The sequence below is a fragment of the Ostrea edulis genome, chromosome 5 (genome assembly GCF_947568905.1).
Source record: "Ostrea edulis chromosome 5, xbOstEdul1.1, whole genome shotgun sequence".
Taxonomy (NCBI): Eukaryota; Metazoa; Mollusca; class Bivalvia; order Ostreida; family Ostreidae; genus Ostrea; species Ostrea edulis.
In genome coordinates this window covers 19,650,894-19,666,947 of record NC_079168.1, presented here as the reverse complement: position 1 = coordinate 19,666,947, position 16,054 = coordinate 19,650,894, and the positions used below count along the sequence as shown (strand labels likewise).

The 16,054-nt window shown below is 33.0% G+C and overlaps 1 long non-coding RNA gene across 3 annotated transcripts; it reads left to right on the top strand.

Moving 5' to 3' along the window:
* The first annotated feature begins 398 nt into the window (after positions 1 to 398).
* On the top strand, positions 399 to 15,476 carry LOC125674055 (uncharacterized). 3 transcript variants are annotated; one of them, XR_008803451.1, is made up of 4 exons: positions 399 to 683; positions 6,653 to 6,865; positions 11,670 to 11,740; positions 13,552 to 15,476. It is a non-coding gene; the product is annotated as an uncharacterized LOC125674055 (long non-coding RNA). The 3 variants fall into 3 exon arrangements; XR_008803453.1 differs by having other exon boundaries at positions 672 to 820; XR_008803452.1 differs by lacking the exon at positions 399 to 683 and adding an exon at positions 1,974 to 2,548.
* Positions 15,477 to 16,054: the final 578 nt, after the last annotated feature.

Genomic DNA, 16,054 nt, shown 5'->3' with positions numbered 1-16,054 from the left:
TTTACACAATGTCAAACATAAGCACCCTCAATACCAAGTAAATTAACACAATGTACGCTTCGCTGAGATCATGTATTCATTTTTGAAAGGTGATATTGCATTAGTGTCTCTATCAATACGTATAATGTCTGATACGAAATTATGCTGCCAGAATATTGAAAACATCAATGGAAACCGTGTTAAGATATTGTTGTCAAACATTATAAACTCAGACATAAAGGAAATCATACACATTCTAGAAACCTTAAGTGTCTGCGCTCATGGGGTTCCAAAACAGATAACGCACACATAACGTACATTTCACGTTTGCAAAACTCATTTTCCATACTTAATTTTGGTATATATGTGTGTGTGTGTGTGTGTGTGTGTGTGTTCGCGCACTATGCCGACACTTACGACACGTATAAGGTTACACACGAGCAACCTACGACATTTTCAGAACCTACGACACAAAAGTGTGTCGTAGGTTTGGAGACCCCTTGAAATCGGAATTTTTCATCGTGTTTTACCCAGAAAATACAAAATTTTGTATAGTGTGAGTTTCCGGGTTACACACGACTTTTGTTACACACAACACCGAGCCATAATGGGGTGCTTACACACTTTGCATCCTTGCCACATTCTCGCGCATGCGCAAATTCAACTTCCTAAGGAAACGAGGTCGAGTGGATGACAATGCAAATGTAAGTGTTTTTGTTTATTTAATTGAATATAAGTAGTCAATTAATGATTTAAAATTGATATTTTTGTTCCCGTCCGTTTAGTTTGAATACATTGGGGTATGTGATGTATCGTTATTCTGCAGTAATGGTGAGAAAAAGTAAGTTGACCTTTGACACGACTAAGATACAATTAGATGCGTGTAAGCTTAAATAGTTCAATGGTTTTCATTTTCTGTATGTTTTTGTGTTTGTTTTATATCATCATGATTATCTTCAGTATTTTGGTTTATCATTGATTTGACAAAATGTTTTACAAATACAGAATCAAGGAATAGTTAGAATTTCCTCTTCAATACAATATCGGTGTACACGTTTTTTTTAGACATATGAACATCGTTAAAAGCAACAATTCTCTAAATATTAAATGAGAATTGAATTATTATACACAGTATATTTGTCATTCTTTGATGAATATGCGTATCTTAATGTATAACATTGATATATAACAAACTGACGAACAACTGGAATTTCCTCTTTAGAATATTCTATCTTAGCTTGGCAAAATATTTTCAATATTTTCAAAGATATAAACCCCGTTTCAAAGCGACAATATCAAAGAAAATTAAACAAGTACATAGCTCCAAAAAATTGGGTCTTTATTACCACTATTTTTGGATATTATTAACTGGTAACCGGTGGATAGCTCCAGCCTCTTTCCCCTTAATAAGGAAGGTGTGGTCAAGCGCGGTTAAACAAGTTCTTGGGGAAAATATTGTTTACCTTATTTTAAGAAATTGTTTAGATTTCATTTTGTTCCAACATCGACCAGTTGCAAAGATTTTGGGTTAATTTATCTGATGGTTGACTTTACGCCATGGCTATAAACAACTTTATATAATATGTTGATTTATAGGCGTTGAAAGAAATTTCCAAATAAAGGGTGTTGAAATCAAATGGGACAAGGACATTTAAAGTATGTGCGGTTCAAGTGTCTCTCATCAATATGAATAGAATGAAAAATAAAGTAATTTGTCCCAAAATGAAGTCCCCCCCCCCCTTTCTTCTCTCCAACCCCATCCCCATTTGTGCATGCAGCTAGATCCAGTGTTTTCATACCAGACCAAATTCATGTTAAATTATCAATGTTTGTCCTGTTAAGAAGATATACTTTTTAAGTAAATGGAAACTCCAATCTAGTTCACTGAATTTATGAAAAGGCAAGAGCAGATCCGGATTTCTCCCTCTCTCTCTCTCAGAGTGTTGCCAAATCGGTGTAACTTACATTAAAAAAAAATAAAGGGGTTTCGGTCAAGGGCTACCGCTATTTTTAGAGCGACCCTGAACACTAGCGACAGCGATCACCGCAACACCGGCACCAGAACATGTACAGACTGTTCAATCGAGTGGGGAAGATCCCCAGGGCTTTTTGTAAATTTCATATAAAGTTGCAGAAATGACATTTTTTATCTTTGTTTATTTTTTTACTTATTCAATTGTAAGAAATCAGATACTATTTATATGTATTTCTAAAAATAAAATTGAAAAAAAAATAATAAATCCATTACGAGATTCGAACTGGGTACATGTTATCGTGAGTTTCATAGACATCTCTAACGATTACGTAACAGTGTTTTAATCTTCACACTCTTGTTATTTCACACTCTCAAATAAATGAAGTTATGTAAATCAATTTTGTGTAGCCTATGTTTCAAAATATTATCTGTATTTTGCACCATTTACAAATGTAAAATAGTATTGTTAAAAATTCAGAAGTTTTTGAATTTGTCAGCACTTGGAGATTATTTTTCTCGTGCCGTAGACCGACTGAAGAAAAAAAAAAAGGGGTCAGATTATTTTCTTAGTGCTGTGTTTAAAGTTATGTATTAGTAAGTATAAAATGAGGATATCATTGTTTATAGACATCAGTCAGTGCTGCATATACATGTATTACCATTGTCTGTCTGTCTGTTTACCAGTATTTACAGGTATCTGAATTTTTAATCAGCTGTTAATCTGTAAATGGATACAAATAGAAAAATGGGAGGGGGGATGCATATAGATAGATATATAGTGTATTTATCATCTATTTATAGAGATAGAGTTTTTTCCTTTTATTTATTTATATATATTTATTGATTAAAATACCTGTGCAGTATAATGAGTATTGCCCATGTCTGTTGTAGGGGTAGTGGTAAAATAGTATGATATACATGTATGTATGATATTTTAATAATATTAACAATGAACCTACATTGTAATATTTTTGCCATAGTGTGTATATGAATTCTAGGTATCAGGACAACTCGCCCCCAAGACAACTCGCCCTCAAGACAACTCACCCCCTCATCGGGACAACTCGCCCCTAAGACAACCCGCCCTCAAGACAACTCGCCCCCTCTTCGGGACAACTCGCCCCCTCTCTTGAGATAATTCGCTCCTACATATCATACATGTTTACAATTATTATTTTTGGTCTAAATCCAAGAGGTGTATTACCAAAAATTAATGAATTTCTTATAGATAGTATATACATCACAGACAATAAGACGTGTTCACATTAACACCGAACTTCATGTCTTTTTATGCAAGACGAACGATTTTAGTGGAAATCCAGTGTTTGGGTTCAGTAAATTCATCATCACTTTTATGTACATGTAAAATATATAATTTCAGCGGAAACAAGTTAGCGTTTGGTATAGGGAGAGTATTAGCTTGGTCTACAGCTGACGTAGTATAATTATCAATAATCTGCGTCTGTTGTTAAATCTAATTGTTTCATTTCCCCCAAGCTGTTATAAATTTACTTCAAACGTTATGAGTTACTCATCATCAGAGTTCTTTACACTTTGAAATCACCGCGTAAAAAGAATCACACTGCGTAAAAAGAATCAGTAAAGCAAAGCCGTTATAAAATTTCTAAAATGGGAATTTTATTTTTCAACGGGTATTAGTTGAGAAATGCATTAAAAGATAATTACATGTGTCAGAATATTCATGCTTCACCTTTACACTTATGTATACTATATCGATAAAAGAAACACCCACACCCTCAAAATTTTCTCAGTATTAGAGACATTTAATCAATTACCTGAAGATCAGTAAATATAATTTTCCTTGCCAATTGATTTATGAAAAATATAACTTTTTCTGAAATGCAATAATTAAATATATGTATAATTCTATTAGAATTTACCATTCGTGTTAAAGTATGAAAGAAAAAGACGTATCTTTATAATTGTAATTGTAATTAAAAGATTTATATAGCGCCCTATCAACATTAGTTCTCTAAAGCGCTTTACAAATGTGAAAGAAAAGATAATATAAAATCGATGTGCACATACATGTGAATAAAATATTCATAGTGTCAGAATTAAAATGCATAAATATTATTATTAATATATAGCGATATGATATGATTACCATAATAACATATGAAACAATTTAAAACAACCCTTAGGAATAATTAAATACATAACAAGGACATAGGCATAATAACAAACAGCAGGGGTTTTTTTTGGGGGGGGTGGGTGTTTGTTTTTTGTTAACAGCACTGTAAGAGCTGTATGTAAGAGCACTAAGTATATAGAAATAATCACAAATTAAAAGCTAATTTAAAGAGATGCATTCTGAGGTCCACTTTAAAATTAGACAATGAAGTACATTGTCTGAGTTTAAAAGGCAGAGAATTCCAGAGACTCGATGCAGCTTTGTCCAAACGTCGATCCCCATATGTTTTCATACGTGTCCGAGGTACCTGGAGAAGATGCAGAGATTCGGATCTTAGTGATCGTGTGGGATTGTAAACTGTAAAGATATCCTTTATGTAAACTGGAGATAGGTTGTTGGGAGATTTGAAAGTATGAAGGAAGTATCTTATATTGAATTCTGTACTCAACTGGGAACCAGTGAAGATCTATTAGAACAGGAGTAATATGGTCGGATTTTTTTGAGCGTGTTATTAATCTTGCAGCTGTGTTTTGTGCCCTCTGAAGTTTGCTGGTGTGTTTAGAATGAACACCATAAAGCAATGCATTTCCGTAATCTAATCTGGATGTAACTAGCGAGTTTACTAGAGTTTTACATGCTTCATCATTGATAAATGTTAAAAGTGTAAATAACACACACAAAATAAAAATAAAATGTGATAATATATTTATATATAATATTGGGGGCAGGGTTTGACACTAAGGCACGCCCGACCGACCGAGACTACTAAATGATAGGTCTGGTTGGGTAAAATGTTTATTTACTAGTCCGACTGGTCGTGTTAAAAATATGAACAAATTTAAGAAACTTTACTTTAAATCATAAAATATTTTATTCATAAAAAAAATAACTGTAAAGAGTTTGCGAGCAATTTAATGAACCGCATGATGACATAATCTCTATCTTTAGTTCTAATAAGTCGCGGTCGTAAGTGATGTTCTACGACATCTACACATTGTTAATGTGTGTAAAGTTATGTTTTGGTTAAATAGAATTATTGAATTCACTTTCATTAAAAAAAACACCAAAACAGTTCATTTGAATTGAATATAAGAAAGTGTTTATTAAACATATGTGCAGGAATGTCTATATAATCAAATATGAAATCTCGTCCTCAATGAAAGCAAAAGATGTCTCAAGAAAGAAAAAAAAAGGAAAACGTTGGGAAGAAACAAAGCAGCTAGGGCTTATGAAATAGAAATTTTAAAAAAAATATTGAGGTCAATTTATTCTAAATGGATTAAAGAATTTCCGTGCCGGTAAAAATTTAATGAAACTGAAAATAGGGTTGAAAGTAAAAGCATCAAATTGAATGACGAGATTAAAGATTTTTTTGAGACAATTAAATGCATTTTAGTTCAAACTTAACGTTTTTCATTTAAATTAAGTACATGTATTTAGATATGGAGAATCTTATAAAAAAAATTTCTGGAACGTTGGTCAGGGCTAGTGGATGTAAGGTCAGGTCTAGCAAAAATCATTTTAAGTAGCCCGATTGGTCTAGTGCCCCAAAAAGTTAATGTCAAACCCTGGGGGGCGAGTGTCTCAAGAGAAGGGGGCGACTTGTCCTGAGAGAGGGCGAGTTGTCCTAAGAGGGGGCGAGTTGTCTTGGGGGCGAGTTGTCCAGCATTCGAATTCTATTGGTATCAATTATATAGTAGGCCTAGTAAGAATACTATTCTACTTCTATTCAGTAGAAATAGAGCAACACATACAAGAATATTTAAGCTTACATTTATGTATAGTAGTCTGGTACCACTAAATATATTAAGTTGAGTGTTCATAATATGTTAAAAATTCAGATCATGATGTTTATTTACATGTCAGAGGGCATAAACATGCACCATACTTTTCATGAAGCACCAACACTCTTCATGAAGTATGCTGGCGTAAAGCGCAGCAGTTCAGGGTACCTGTAAAGTGCGAAACGAAACGAAATATACCGAAACGAAACGAAATCCACCGAAACGAAACGAAATATGTCGAAAGGAAACGAAACCCACCGAAACGAAACGAAACCTACCTAAGCGAAATGAAACAAATTGTATAACCAAACTCTTTTAATTATAATAATTAAAAATGGCATCTTAGGCTCCCATGAAAGTTACCACATATCAATAAAATTCGCCTCCCCTTTGATGTAGGCCTTCGGCTTAACTGATATAATTAAAAGAGATCGGTTATACAATCTGTTTCGTTTCGGTAGATTTCGTTTCGTTTCGGCGGATTTCGTTTCGTTTCGATTTCGTTTCGCACTTTACAGGTACCCAGCAGTTCATGCCCTTAAATACTTTAAAAAATTAAACTTGTTTCTTAAATATGCATACATGTATTTGTACTTTAATAATCCATGTTTAGGAAATATTTCCATGTTATATATGTTAATCATATGTGTCACCATGCAATGTTAGATTGAAAAATAATATAAATACATGTGTATATGCAAGCTAATGTTTCATTAGATTCTTTGCATTTGATTTTAATGTCAAGTTTCTTTTTCATAGTTGACGCAACAGATTATGAGATACAGATGAAACATGCAGGGAACCATGTAAATGATTCTGAAAGTGGCTACCCAGGTGCTGTTTAAGGAAGCTTGTAATAGGAGTGGAAAACCACCCAAAAACTATGTGTCTCAAAATGCCAGTAGAGACATAGAAAGAAGAGAGGAACTAGCTGGGATATCATTATGAAGAACCTAACCTCCTTGGAGTCAAGTATGTGACAAATTATTCATATAAATAATCATCCATGTCACCATGAGATCGAAATTAACTTTTTAACCACAAGAAATTTTAGGTACTGTATTCTTTTCCTACTAGGCTCCAATTCGAAATTTAACCAGCATTTTTCTATCGATTGCTTTTTTTCAGGAATTTAATAAACTAAGCACCCCTTTTATCAAAATAAATGAGAAGAAAGTGCAATATCAAAAACAAGATTGGAATTTCTTTCCTTTAACATTTTTAAATGAATTATCAGGCAATGTATCATTGGTGGGGGTCATAGGGAACATCTATGCAGCATGTACTCACTATCCAGAGGTCCTCCACCTACAATTTACAGCATTATGTGGCTTGAACCTTAAGACTTAGTGTGTATTTAACTCTCTCTCTCTCTCTCTCTCTCTCTCTCTCTCTCTATATATATATATTTCTATTTACTCAATCCTGTGTGTAATCATGCTTAGCAACTATCCAGTATGTTTCTGTGTAACATATTCTCAGCCATGCGGATGTTTTTCGTTAGATGTCATTTTTTTCCCGACGAGTGAGGGGAAACCATCCCCTTACGAAACAGCCTGTAGAGAAATAAATGTTATGTGATTGAACTCCATCTGATCATCAATTTATATATATATATATATATATATATATATATATATATATATATATATAATCCAAATAGAAAGAGTTGATATCACACAGTCAAAATAATTAAATAAAAAAGCAGGAAAATATGCAGTTCCAAAATATATTCAAATCGCTAGTGCTTTCTGGATTTTAACATCCATCCTCAGGTGAATACAAATATTGAATACAAAGTTGTTTATCTTATATTGTTGTATATGTATATCTAAAACATTTGGAGATTTCATCACAGTGGCTCATCACAAATTAACCCTCTCTCTTCTATATTTACATGGGGGGGGGGATCTGGTATCCCAATAATCACTCCTTCAAATTTCTATTATGTCTCCTTTATTTTACTGACATAAGATTTTACGACCCCTCTCAATCGATCAGAGAAAGACCATAGTTTGTAAAAATACTTAGAATATCTGTTCGCACCAACAATATATTTGAAGGAACAATGCATTTTCTATCGTTTTTAAAACCACAGGAACTTTTCATCAATCACTCAGAATGGAAGACAGACTTGCATTGGTCAGTTCAAGTTGCTCTTCAGTTAGGATGTGTGAGAGTAGTTTAAGCAAACATCCCCCCATTTAAGAAATTATGTCATTGTGCTTCTGCACAACTAATCATAATCTTACGTTCTAAGTTTTTATAGTATGTACCTGGAATATGTCAATATAATTCCATTTTTCTCATTCATAAGAGATTTACCAGTTATCTAAATATTACGTATGCAACTAATCAGAATGCTTGACGTGTGCATGTGTAGGTATTCATATTGTAAATCAACAGCAAAAAATCATTTTAATTTAATTACCCTTTAATAAGAAAGTTGTGGTCATTTCAGTACCAAAAAATGAAAGAAAGCAATGCACGTTATGTGCATATGTCAATCTGTAATTCTGTTGATGTCATCCAACAGGTATTTGTATCATGTACATATGATTAGCATAATTAGTTTGAATTTCATGTTTGCATCATATATAAGAAAGCTGTGGAGATTTTGAAATTGTCTAATCAAAATTTAGCACAATTGTGCATGCACATGCTGGCTAGTAATTTTAACCATACCAATTTGTAAGTGCCAAGACATACTAAAATCCTCAACTTCAGAAGAATTTAATGAAAAACATAAACATTATGGTCCTTGAAATATAGAAAAAATATAGAATCTTCAAAAGACAGGATATGCATATACTGAGTGTTGGCATTTTTGTATTACACCAATCTATATAGATACACATACTATCTACTATGCTGTGATATCAACTCATTCACTTTATTCATAAGAAAGTTACAGACATTTTAGTATTAAATCCAATCAAAATGAAATTTTGCATGCATGTGCAGATTGGTCATTTTGAACATGCAGATCAGTTAATAAATATCTTAAAAATATCTTAAAAATAAAAATCTTAAAAATTACAAGTCTTAATTAATAAATGCCTACAATATGAATATTAAACAATCTCAAAGAACAAAAAAAAATTTAGACTGATTCCCAAGTTAGTGTACCAAAATCCAATGCATGCACATTCAGACTAAAATACTATCTTTCTGCACATCCAAATGATATACATGTACGTACAATCATCTTAAAAAGATTGCATATAAAGGATCTCTTGTATAGTTATTGAGAACAGAGTATACCCTAAGTTCTGGGAACATAAATATAAGGAATCACTGTCTAGTTTGTCAGGGTATATGAGGTGATTAACAAATTAACATCAACTGAAAATATGAGAATTCATGCATAACAGCTTCACCGTTTATATAGTTTGCATGCATGTATCATGTTCATGCTTTTATGGGATCTTTGTGAATTATGTCAAGGATTTGGATGATTTGAATATATTATAAAAGTGGCAAGAATGAAAATAACATGTTCTGCCATATTTTTGTTTTCGACAGTTTATTTTATTTTTCAATGCGTTGTTTTACACCAGTTTTATAACGTATGCAATGCAGTGTACACCAGTTTTGGACAAATGAAATTGGCCTTTAGTTTGCTTCATCAATATACAGACTCTATTTCAATTGATTATATATTAATAGTGAGTCTCATGCCAGTATAAGGCAATATACATCTTTCTCACATAATCACTAGTGTGAGACCAACTCAACCCATGTGAGACAGCCATACAAGATTTTTCTGTCTTACACTGCTAAGACATATCTTTGCTTGTGATGTACATATGTATGTCATATATTTTCTGATTTACATTACACGATAAAGAAAAATAGTTTGTATTGTTTTCTTCAAATTTCAATTTGATATATATTATGTATAGCTTTTTTATGGACAACCTTGGGTTTTGTACTTTACACTTATATTGTAAACCATTTTCAGGTATGCTGAGATCTTCATACTGTGTAATTAATTTTTGCATATATTCAAAGAAGGATTTCAATAATTTTGAATTTTCTCAAAGCTCTTGAATTAAAATACTGAACTGATAAAATGTGAGAAAAATAACACTTTATTATTTGCTCATGTGGGATAGGGAAATTCCACCTCTGGAACAAGATTCACTGCTTAAGACTCAGCAAAGTCTCGTCCTAGACTGCAAATCTTGTCCCCTCGGTGGAATTTCCCTATCTCCCATTCATGCGAATGAAGGATTCCATTTATCACACACATGCAATGCACACGTGATATCATGCCAATATACATATGCATTTATCACACATGTAGCAAGTTTCAATGTTAGAACACATCTGATATATGCAGTGAGTTTTATGTCAATATATATTTATCACACACATGCAGTGAGTTTCAGTGCCAGTACACATTTGCACACATGTAATGAGTTTCAGTGCCAGTACGCATTTATCACATGCGTGTAGTGAGTTTAAATGCCAGTACACATCACACACATGTAGTGAGTTTCAATGTCAGTACAGATCAATACACATGTAGTGAGTTTCAATGCCAGTACAGATTTACCACACACATGTAGTGAGTTTCAATGTCAATACAGATTTATCACACACATGTGAGTTTCAATGTCAATACAGATTTATCACACACATATATTGAGTTTCAATGTCAATACAGATTTATCACACACATATATTGAGTTTCAATGTCAATACAGATTTATCACACACATATATTGAGTTTCAATGTTAATACAGATTTATCACACACATGTAGTGAGTTTCAATGTCAATACAGATTTATCACACACATGTAGTGAGTTTCAATGTCAATACAGATTTATCACACACATGTAGTGAGTTTCATTGTCAATACAGATTTTTCACACACTTAAACTGTTAAGTGAGTTTCAATGTCAATACAAAGTGATCAATTCTTTTGAGAAGCCTGTAGTAACCAACCATGTTGATATCCAAGAACTTTTTAACATTGTTATCTCTTTCTAAAATATTCAAAGTTTATATTTGGATTTCAAAAATCTTTTGTCTCTCAATCAACACATTGAAATTTGGTTTAAAGCATGTTGAATTTAGTTTCACAATCTTGATATGATTTAATTGTGATGATTTCAAAAATAACATTCCTACTCACCACCCTGCACCTCAGAAATTAAAATGTAACTTAGAAATAATGAATGCATTTAAAAAAAAGAAGATTTAAAAACATTCAATATTTAAAATGATTGGACCAGTATTTCCTAATGTGAAATAATGTTAACGTGTACTGTGTTGTGCGGCGTGAAGACAAAATGTTTGGTAATAAAATAAGGTTATATTTAACAAGGAAAAAGTTTTTGAATAGGTATTGACCATATATTACACAGATAAGTTAAATAGGCAACTTAATAAATTTCAAATGATTAGGTCACTAAAGATCATTTTGGAAAGATCAAGGTCACTCAACATGTACCTTATATAGAAAAGAACCTTTATTTCAAAAGTTATATATCAGTGTGCAAGTCATTTGTTACATGAAGTAGTTCAACTTCATTGGTTAGATGCAGTTTGGGGAAGCAATTACTAATATTCTTGTTATTGGATTTCACTCAAATAGAGACATCAACACTTGCCCGAGTCCCCACATACACAGGGTGGAAGTAACTTGTTTATGTGTTTGGAAAACGCGATATGTATATTACATATTTAAAGTTCATTTACATTTTGTTAATAGTAACTTACAGCAGTACAAACATTTTAAAGCTTTATCTCTTCAATGTTGTAGACTATATTCAGAGGGAATGCAGATACTGAGGCCCCCAAGCTCATCTAGGAAGTCGGGAAGAAAAAAGCGAGGTATTTGTATGTCATAATTTGTATTATATTTTGTTATTCCCAAGCAAATGAAGTTTAGGAGGGTATATTAGAATCGCCATGTCTGTCTGTTGGTCTGTCTGTCTGTCGATTTGTCTGTAGGCATAATTTTGGCTGTACTCATTTTAGGAGACTAGCTAATGGAATTTTCTTAAAATGTGTACACTCTCTCAAATCATAAAGACATATAAAAATCTGCACCTAGGGTTTTCATAATGATTGGACAAAGTTTACTTAATTTAGATCATTTTGTTGTTTCTTTGAAATTAGAAAAATTTTGAGCCTTGTTTGCTTTAACTTAAGGGTATGTCCTGACCTTAGCAGAGGGTCATTTGGACAAGATTACAGATATTTTTATGCCCCCTAGATCAAAGATCGGAGGGGGGGGGGGGGGAATATTGTTTTTGTCCTGTCTGTCATTCTGTCTGAAACTTTAACCTTGCTAATAACCTTTGAACAGTAAGAGCTAGAGCTTTGATATTTCACATGAGTATTCCTTATGACAAGACCTTTCCGTGGGTACTAAACCTTTTGACCTTGACATTTGACCTACTTTTTGAGAAAAAATTGACATTGGTCATAACTTCTAAATGGTAAATATTAGAGCTTTCATATTGTACATGAACATTTCTTGTGACAAGATCTTTCTACTGGTACCAAGATATTTGTCCTTTTGACCTTGGCCATCTTCAGAATTGGCCATTATCGGGGGCATTTGTGTTTCACAAACACATTTTGTTTGTCCTTGCCATAAATTGCAAGATGAGATAAACAGGAGAATAATATACTAGGTGCAGAGGTTGCTTGTGTTCAAAGAATGTGCAACAACCAGCATCAGATGATAATCATTTGGACAAGCTAGGTCAAGGTTTCTGGGTGTGCAATGCAAAATTCTTCTCTATAATGTAATTTTATTATGAAATAACTTCAGAAAATTATACAAGATTAATTAAAATATGATCAAAGAAATGTCATGACCCTGAACACAAGTCATTCAGACAAGTTTAGGGGCACAGTTTAGGAGTTTCAGATTATGAAGTCTTAGGAATGTTAATATTCTAAGTTAGAGGTGCATGGAGAAGTCATACTTGACACAGAGGCTGCTTATAGCCAAGAAGTATGTCATAAACCTTATGCCCAGGTTATTTGTAGAGGGTCATGATCACATGACTCAAAAGTCAAATGTTCTTTAGGCTGCACCAATTTAATGCTGGGATTTTGGACAGTCATATTTTTCTGTTACTCTACTCAAAGTTTACTCATGACCAGACTTTTGGACCAATGTCATTTTGGGAAGGTCAGGCTCACTCAGAATATACACCTTATATATAAGGAAAAGTGCGTTATTTCATTAGTTTTTAAACAAGTATGGATCATAAATCGTGCAGATAGGTAATAGGCAAATGGCTTTCAGACAAAGGTCACTCAAGGTCATTTTGTAAAGGTCAACATCACTCAACATATACCTTATATATGATAAAGAAACCTTCATTCCAACAATATATCAACATTTATTGAGCATTGTGTGAATCATTTGTTATTTGAAATAGTTCATTCAGGTGAGATGTATTTTGGGGAGCATACATCAGTTTTATCAATATTCTTATTTTATATTAAATATCTATTGGTAGTTTAATAAAGGTTTAGGATAGAACATTTAAAAAATATATTATTGATTTGAAATCATTTACTTTAAGTTATGGTAAATGATAGAGAAAATGAGTTGGACAATCTTTCAAGAAACTGTTGTACAACTGTTTCAAGTGATATGTACTGTCCATTCTTTATTACAGCCAATGTTCAGTGCCACACTTGGACCACTGCAGAAAAGGCAGCTTTGTAAAGACAATTTGAGACTTTCATCAAACTAGGAAAAACTCTGGCTCAGGTTGACTGTCTAAAATCCATTTGGAAGGAGAAATCGCTGTCCAGTTTAACATGGTGTCGTGGAAAGTTTGCTGTTAAAAAAATTACTTCCTGGCAGAGGTGTTACAAAGAGTTAATCCAATTTTTATGCCCCCTCCATTTGAACGAGAGGGGACGTATATATTGTTTTACATGACTAATTCAGTCTGTAGAGCAAATCTTGTCTGCTCAATATCTAATGAATTCTTTTGCTTGACTGTTTCCAAACTTGGTACAATGATTGCCCCTAGATAGTGAATGAACCATATTAATTTACAGGTCACAGGGTCAAGGGTCAAACTGGACACAGTAAGATATTGTCTGTTCAATATCTTGAGAACGCTTTCCTGACAGACATCAAACTCGGTATACTGGTTTCTTTTAAGAAGTAGGTGGTTTCTTTTAAGAAGTAGATGGTTTCCTTTAAGAAGTATATGTCCCATAATGTCCCATATTCATTTTGAAGTCACAAGGACAAAGGTCAAACTGTACATAATAAAATATTGTCCACTGAATATTTAAAGAACCAACCCTTTACCTGACAGTTACTAAACTTGGTACAGCGGTTGCCCCTAGAGAGTAGATGACCCCTACTGATTTCCAGATCCCAAGGTTGAAGGTAAAATTGGACATAGTAAGATACCGTCTGTTCAATATTTGAGAACCATTCGCTTGACAGACATCAAACTTGGTTCACTAATTTTCCTTAAGAATTAGATACCCCATGGATTTTGAGGTCACAAGGTCAAGGGTCAAACTGGACATGACAAGATATTGTCTGCTCAATATATTGAGGACTCTTTGCTTGACAGATATCAAATCAGGTACACTTGTTCTACCTAAGGAGTAGATGACTCCATTTGATTTTGAAGTCACAAGGTCAATGGTCAAAATGCTACGGACATAGGTATTGTCTACACAATATCTTGAGTTTGCGTTTCTTGACAGACATCAAACTTGGTACACTGACACATCATAAGTGTAGATATCTAGTATTCATTTTAAGGTCAATGGTCAAACTACTCTGGACATCAGATTTTGTCCATTCAGTATCTTGAGAACCCTTGTTTGACAAACATCAAACTTGGTAGTCTGGTGCCGCCTAAAGAATAGATGGCTCCCATTGGTTTTAAACTCTCAAGGTCAAAGGTCAGGACTCAAATAACTGGTTATTTGAAAATATCTGCTCAGTACCTTTAGAGATCACATATAATGGTTGCCTCTGACTAATAGATACATTGTAACTTTTGCTACAGACATTCTAAATGATCATTTTCAATATTGTAATATGGAGGGCATATATGTTTCTTAAATCTTTCTTGTAAATGGTTTTGATACTAGTTTTATATACAAGATGTATTATCAGCATTTGTCATTCATTGTACACCATACATTGGTTCATTCAAAATTGATAAATATATAATCAACAGCAGTACACATGAAATAATTCTCCATCTATATCTTGAATTGAACAAAAAGTTTAATGGTATTCCAAGGCCTTATATTCATGTGCGATTGAAAGACTGAATGAATATACTAAGATAATATAACAGTATTTAACTAAAACTAATTGCAGTTTAACACTAATGTACTTATAATGTAATTGATAGTACCATGCTCTTACTTGTAACTTGTTTTCATTTATATTCAATAGATATTTCAAGTTTGATAGCTAACTCAAATTTCAAATATGAATGAACATTAAGTGTCTGCTGTTTTAAGACTAAAGAGTAGCTTTATTTACATCATATGAGGTTTTTTGAGCTAAATTGATCAGCTTTGTATGCTTATGAAATAAATATGTACACCTATATTTTGCAGTTGATTGTACTTTGCTTTAAAGAAGTCTTAAAATTGGTGTAGTTTTCATTAGGTTTGGACTTCGCAAGTGACAAATTGGATTAGGAGTATTTTTACTCAGTGTCTTCTCAAATACTAATGAAAAATCAAGACAATTTAATAGAGTCTTATAAATTCAGTATCTCTTGATAGATTGCTGAAAGAGTAGTACGAAAGAAAAATCCTGAACTCTGAACGATCAGATTCATGATGGATGCAGGGACACACAGTATTTTTAAAAGTCCTTGGTACAAGTTCTTCCTGTGACTTGAGCAGTGTCTGTATTCAGATATTTAAAAAAAAAGATCTTTAAAGCACTGTAGTACACTGTCATATAACCAGGAATATTTCCTGTATGGTCACCTTTAAATGGCCTTTGGTGTCGTATTTCGGCATAAAGGACATCCAGGATACAGACGCCTTTGAATGCAACATTGGTTATATTACAAGTGTGACTGATAAGGAGCGCCAAATTAACAAAAACTCAGATAAAAAGATCAGTTCAATTATTACCCGTAATAATCAATTGACGTGCGCATCAAATCAATCATT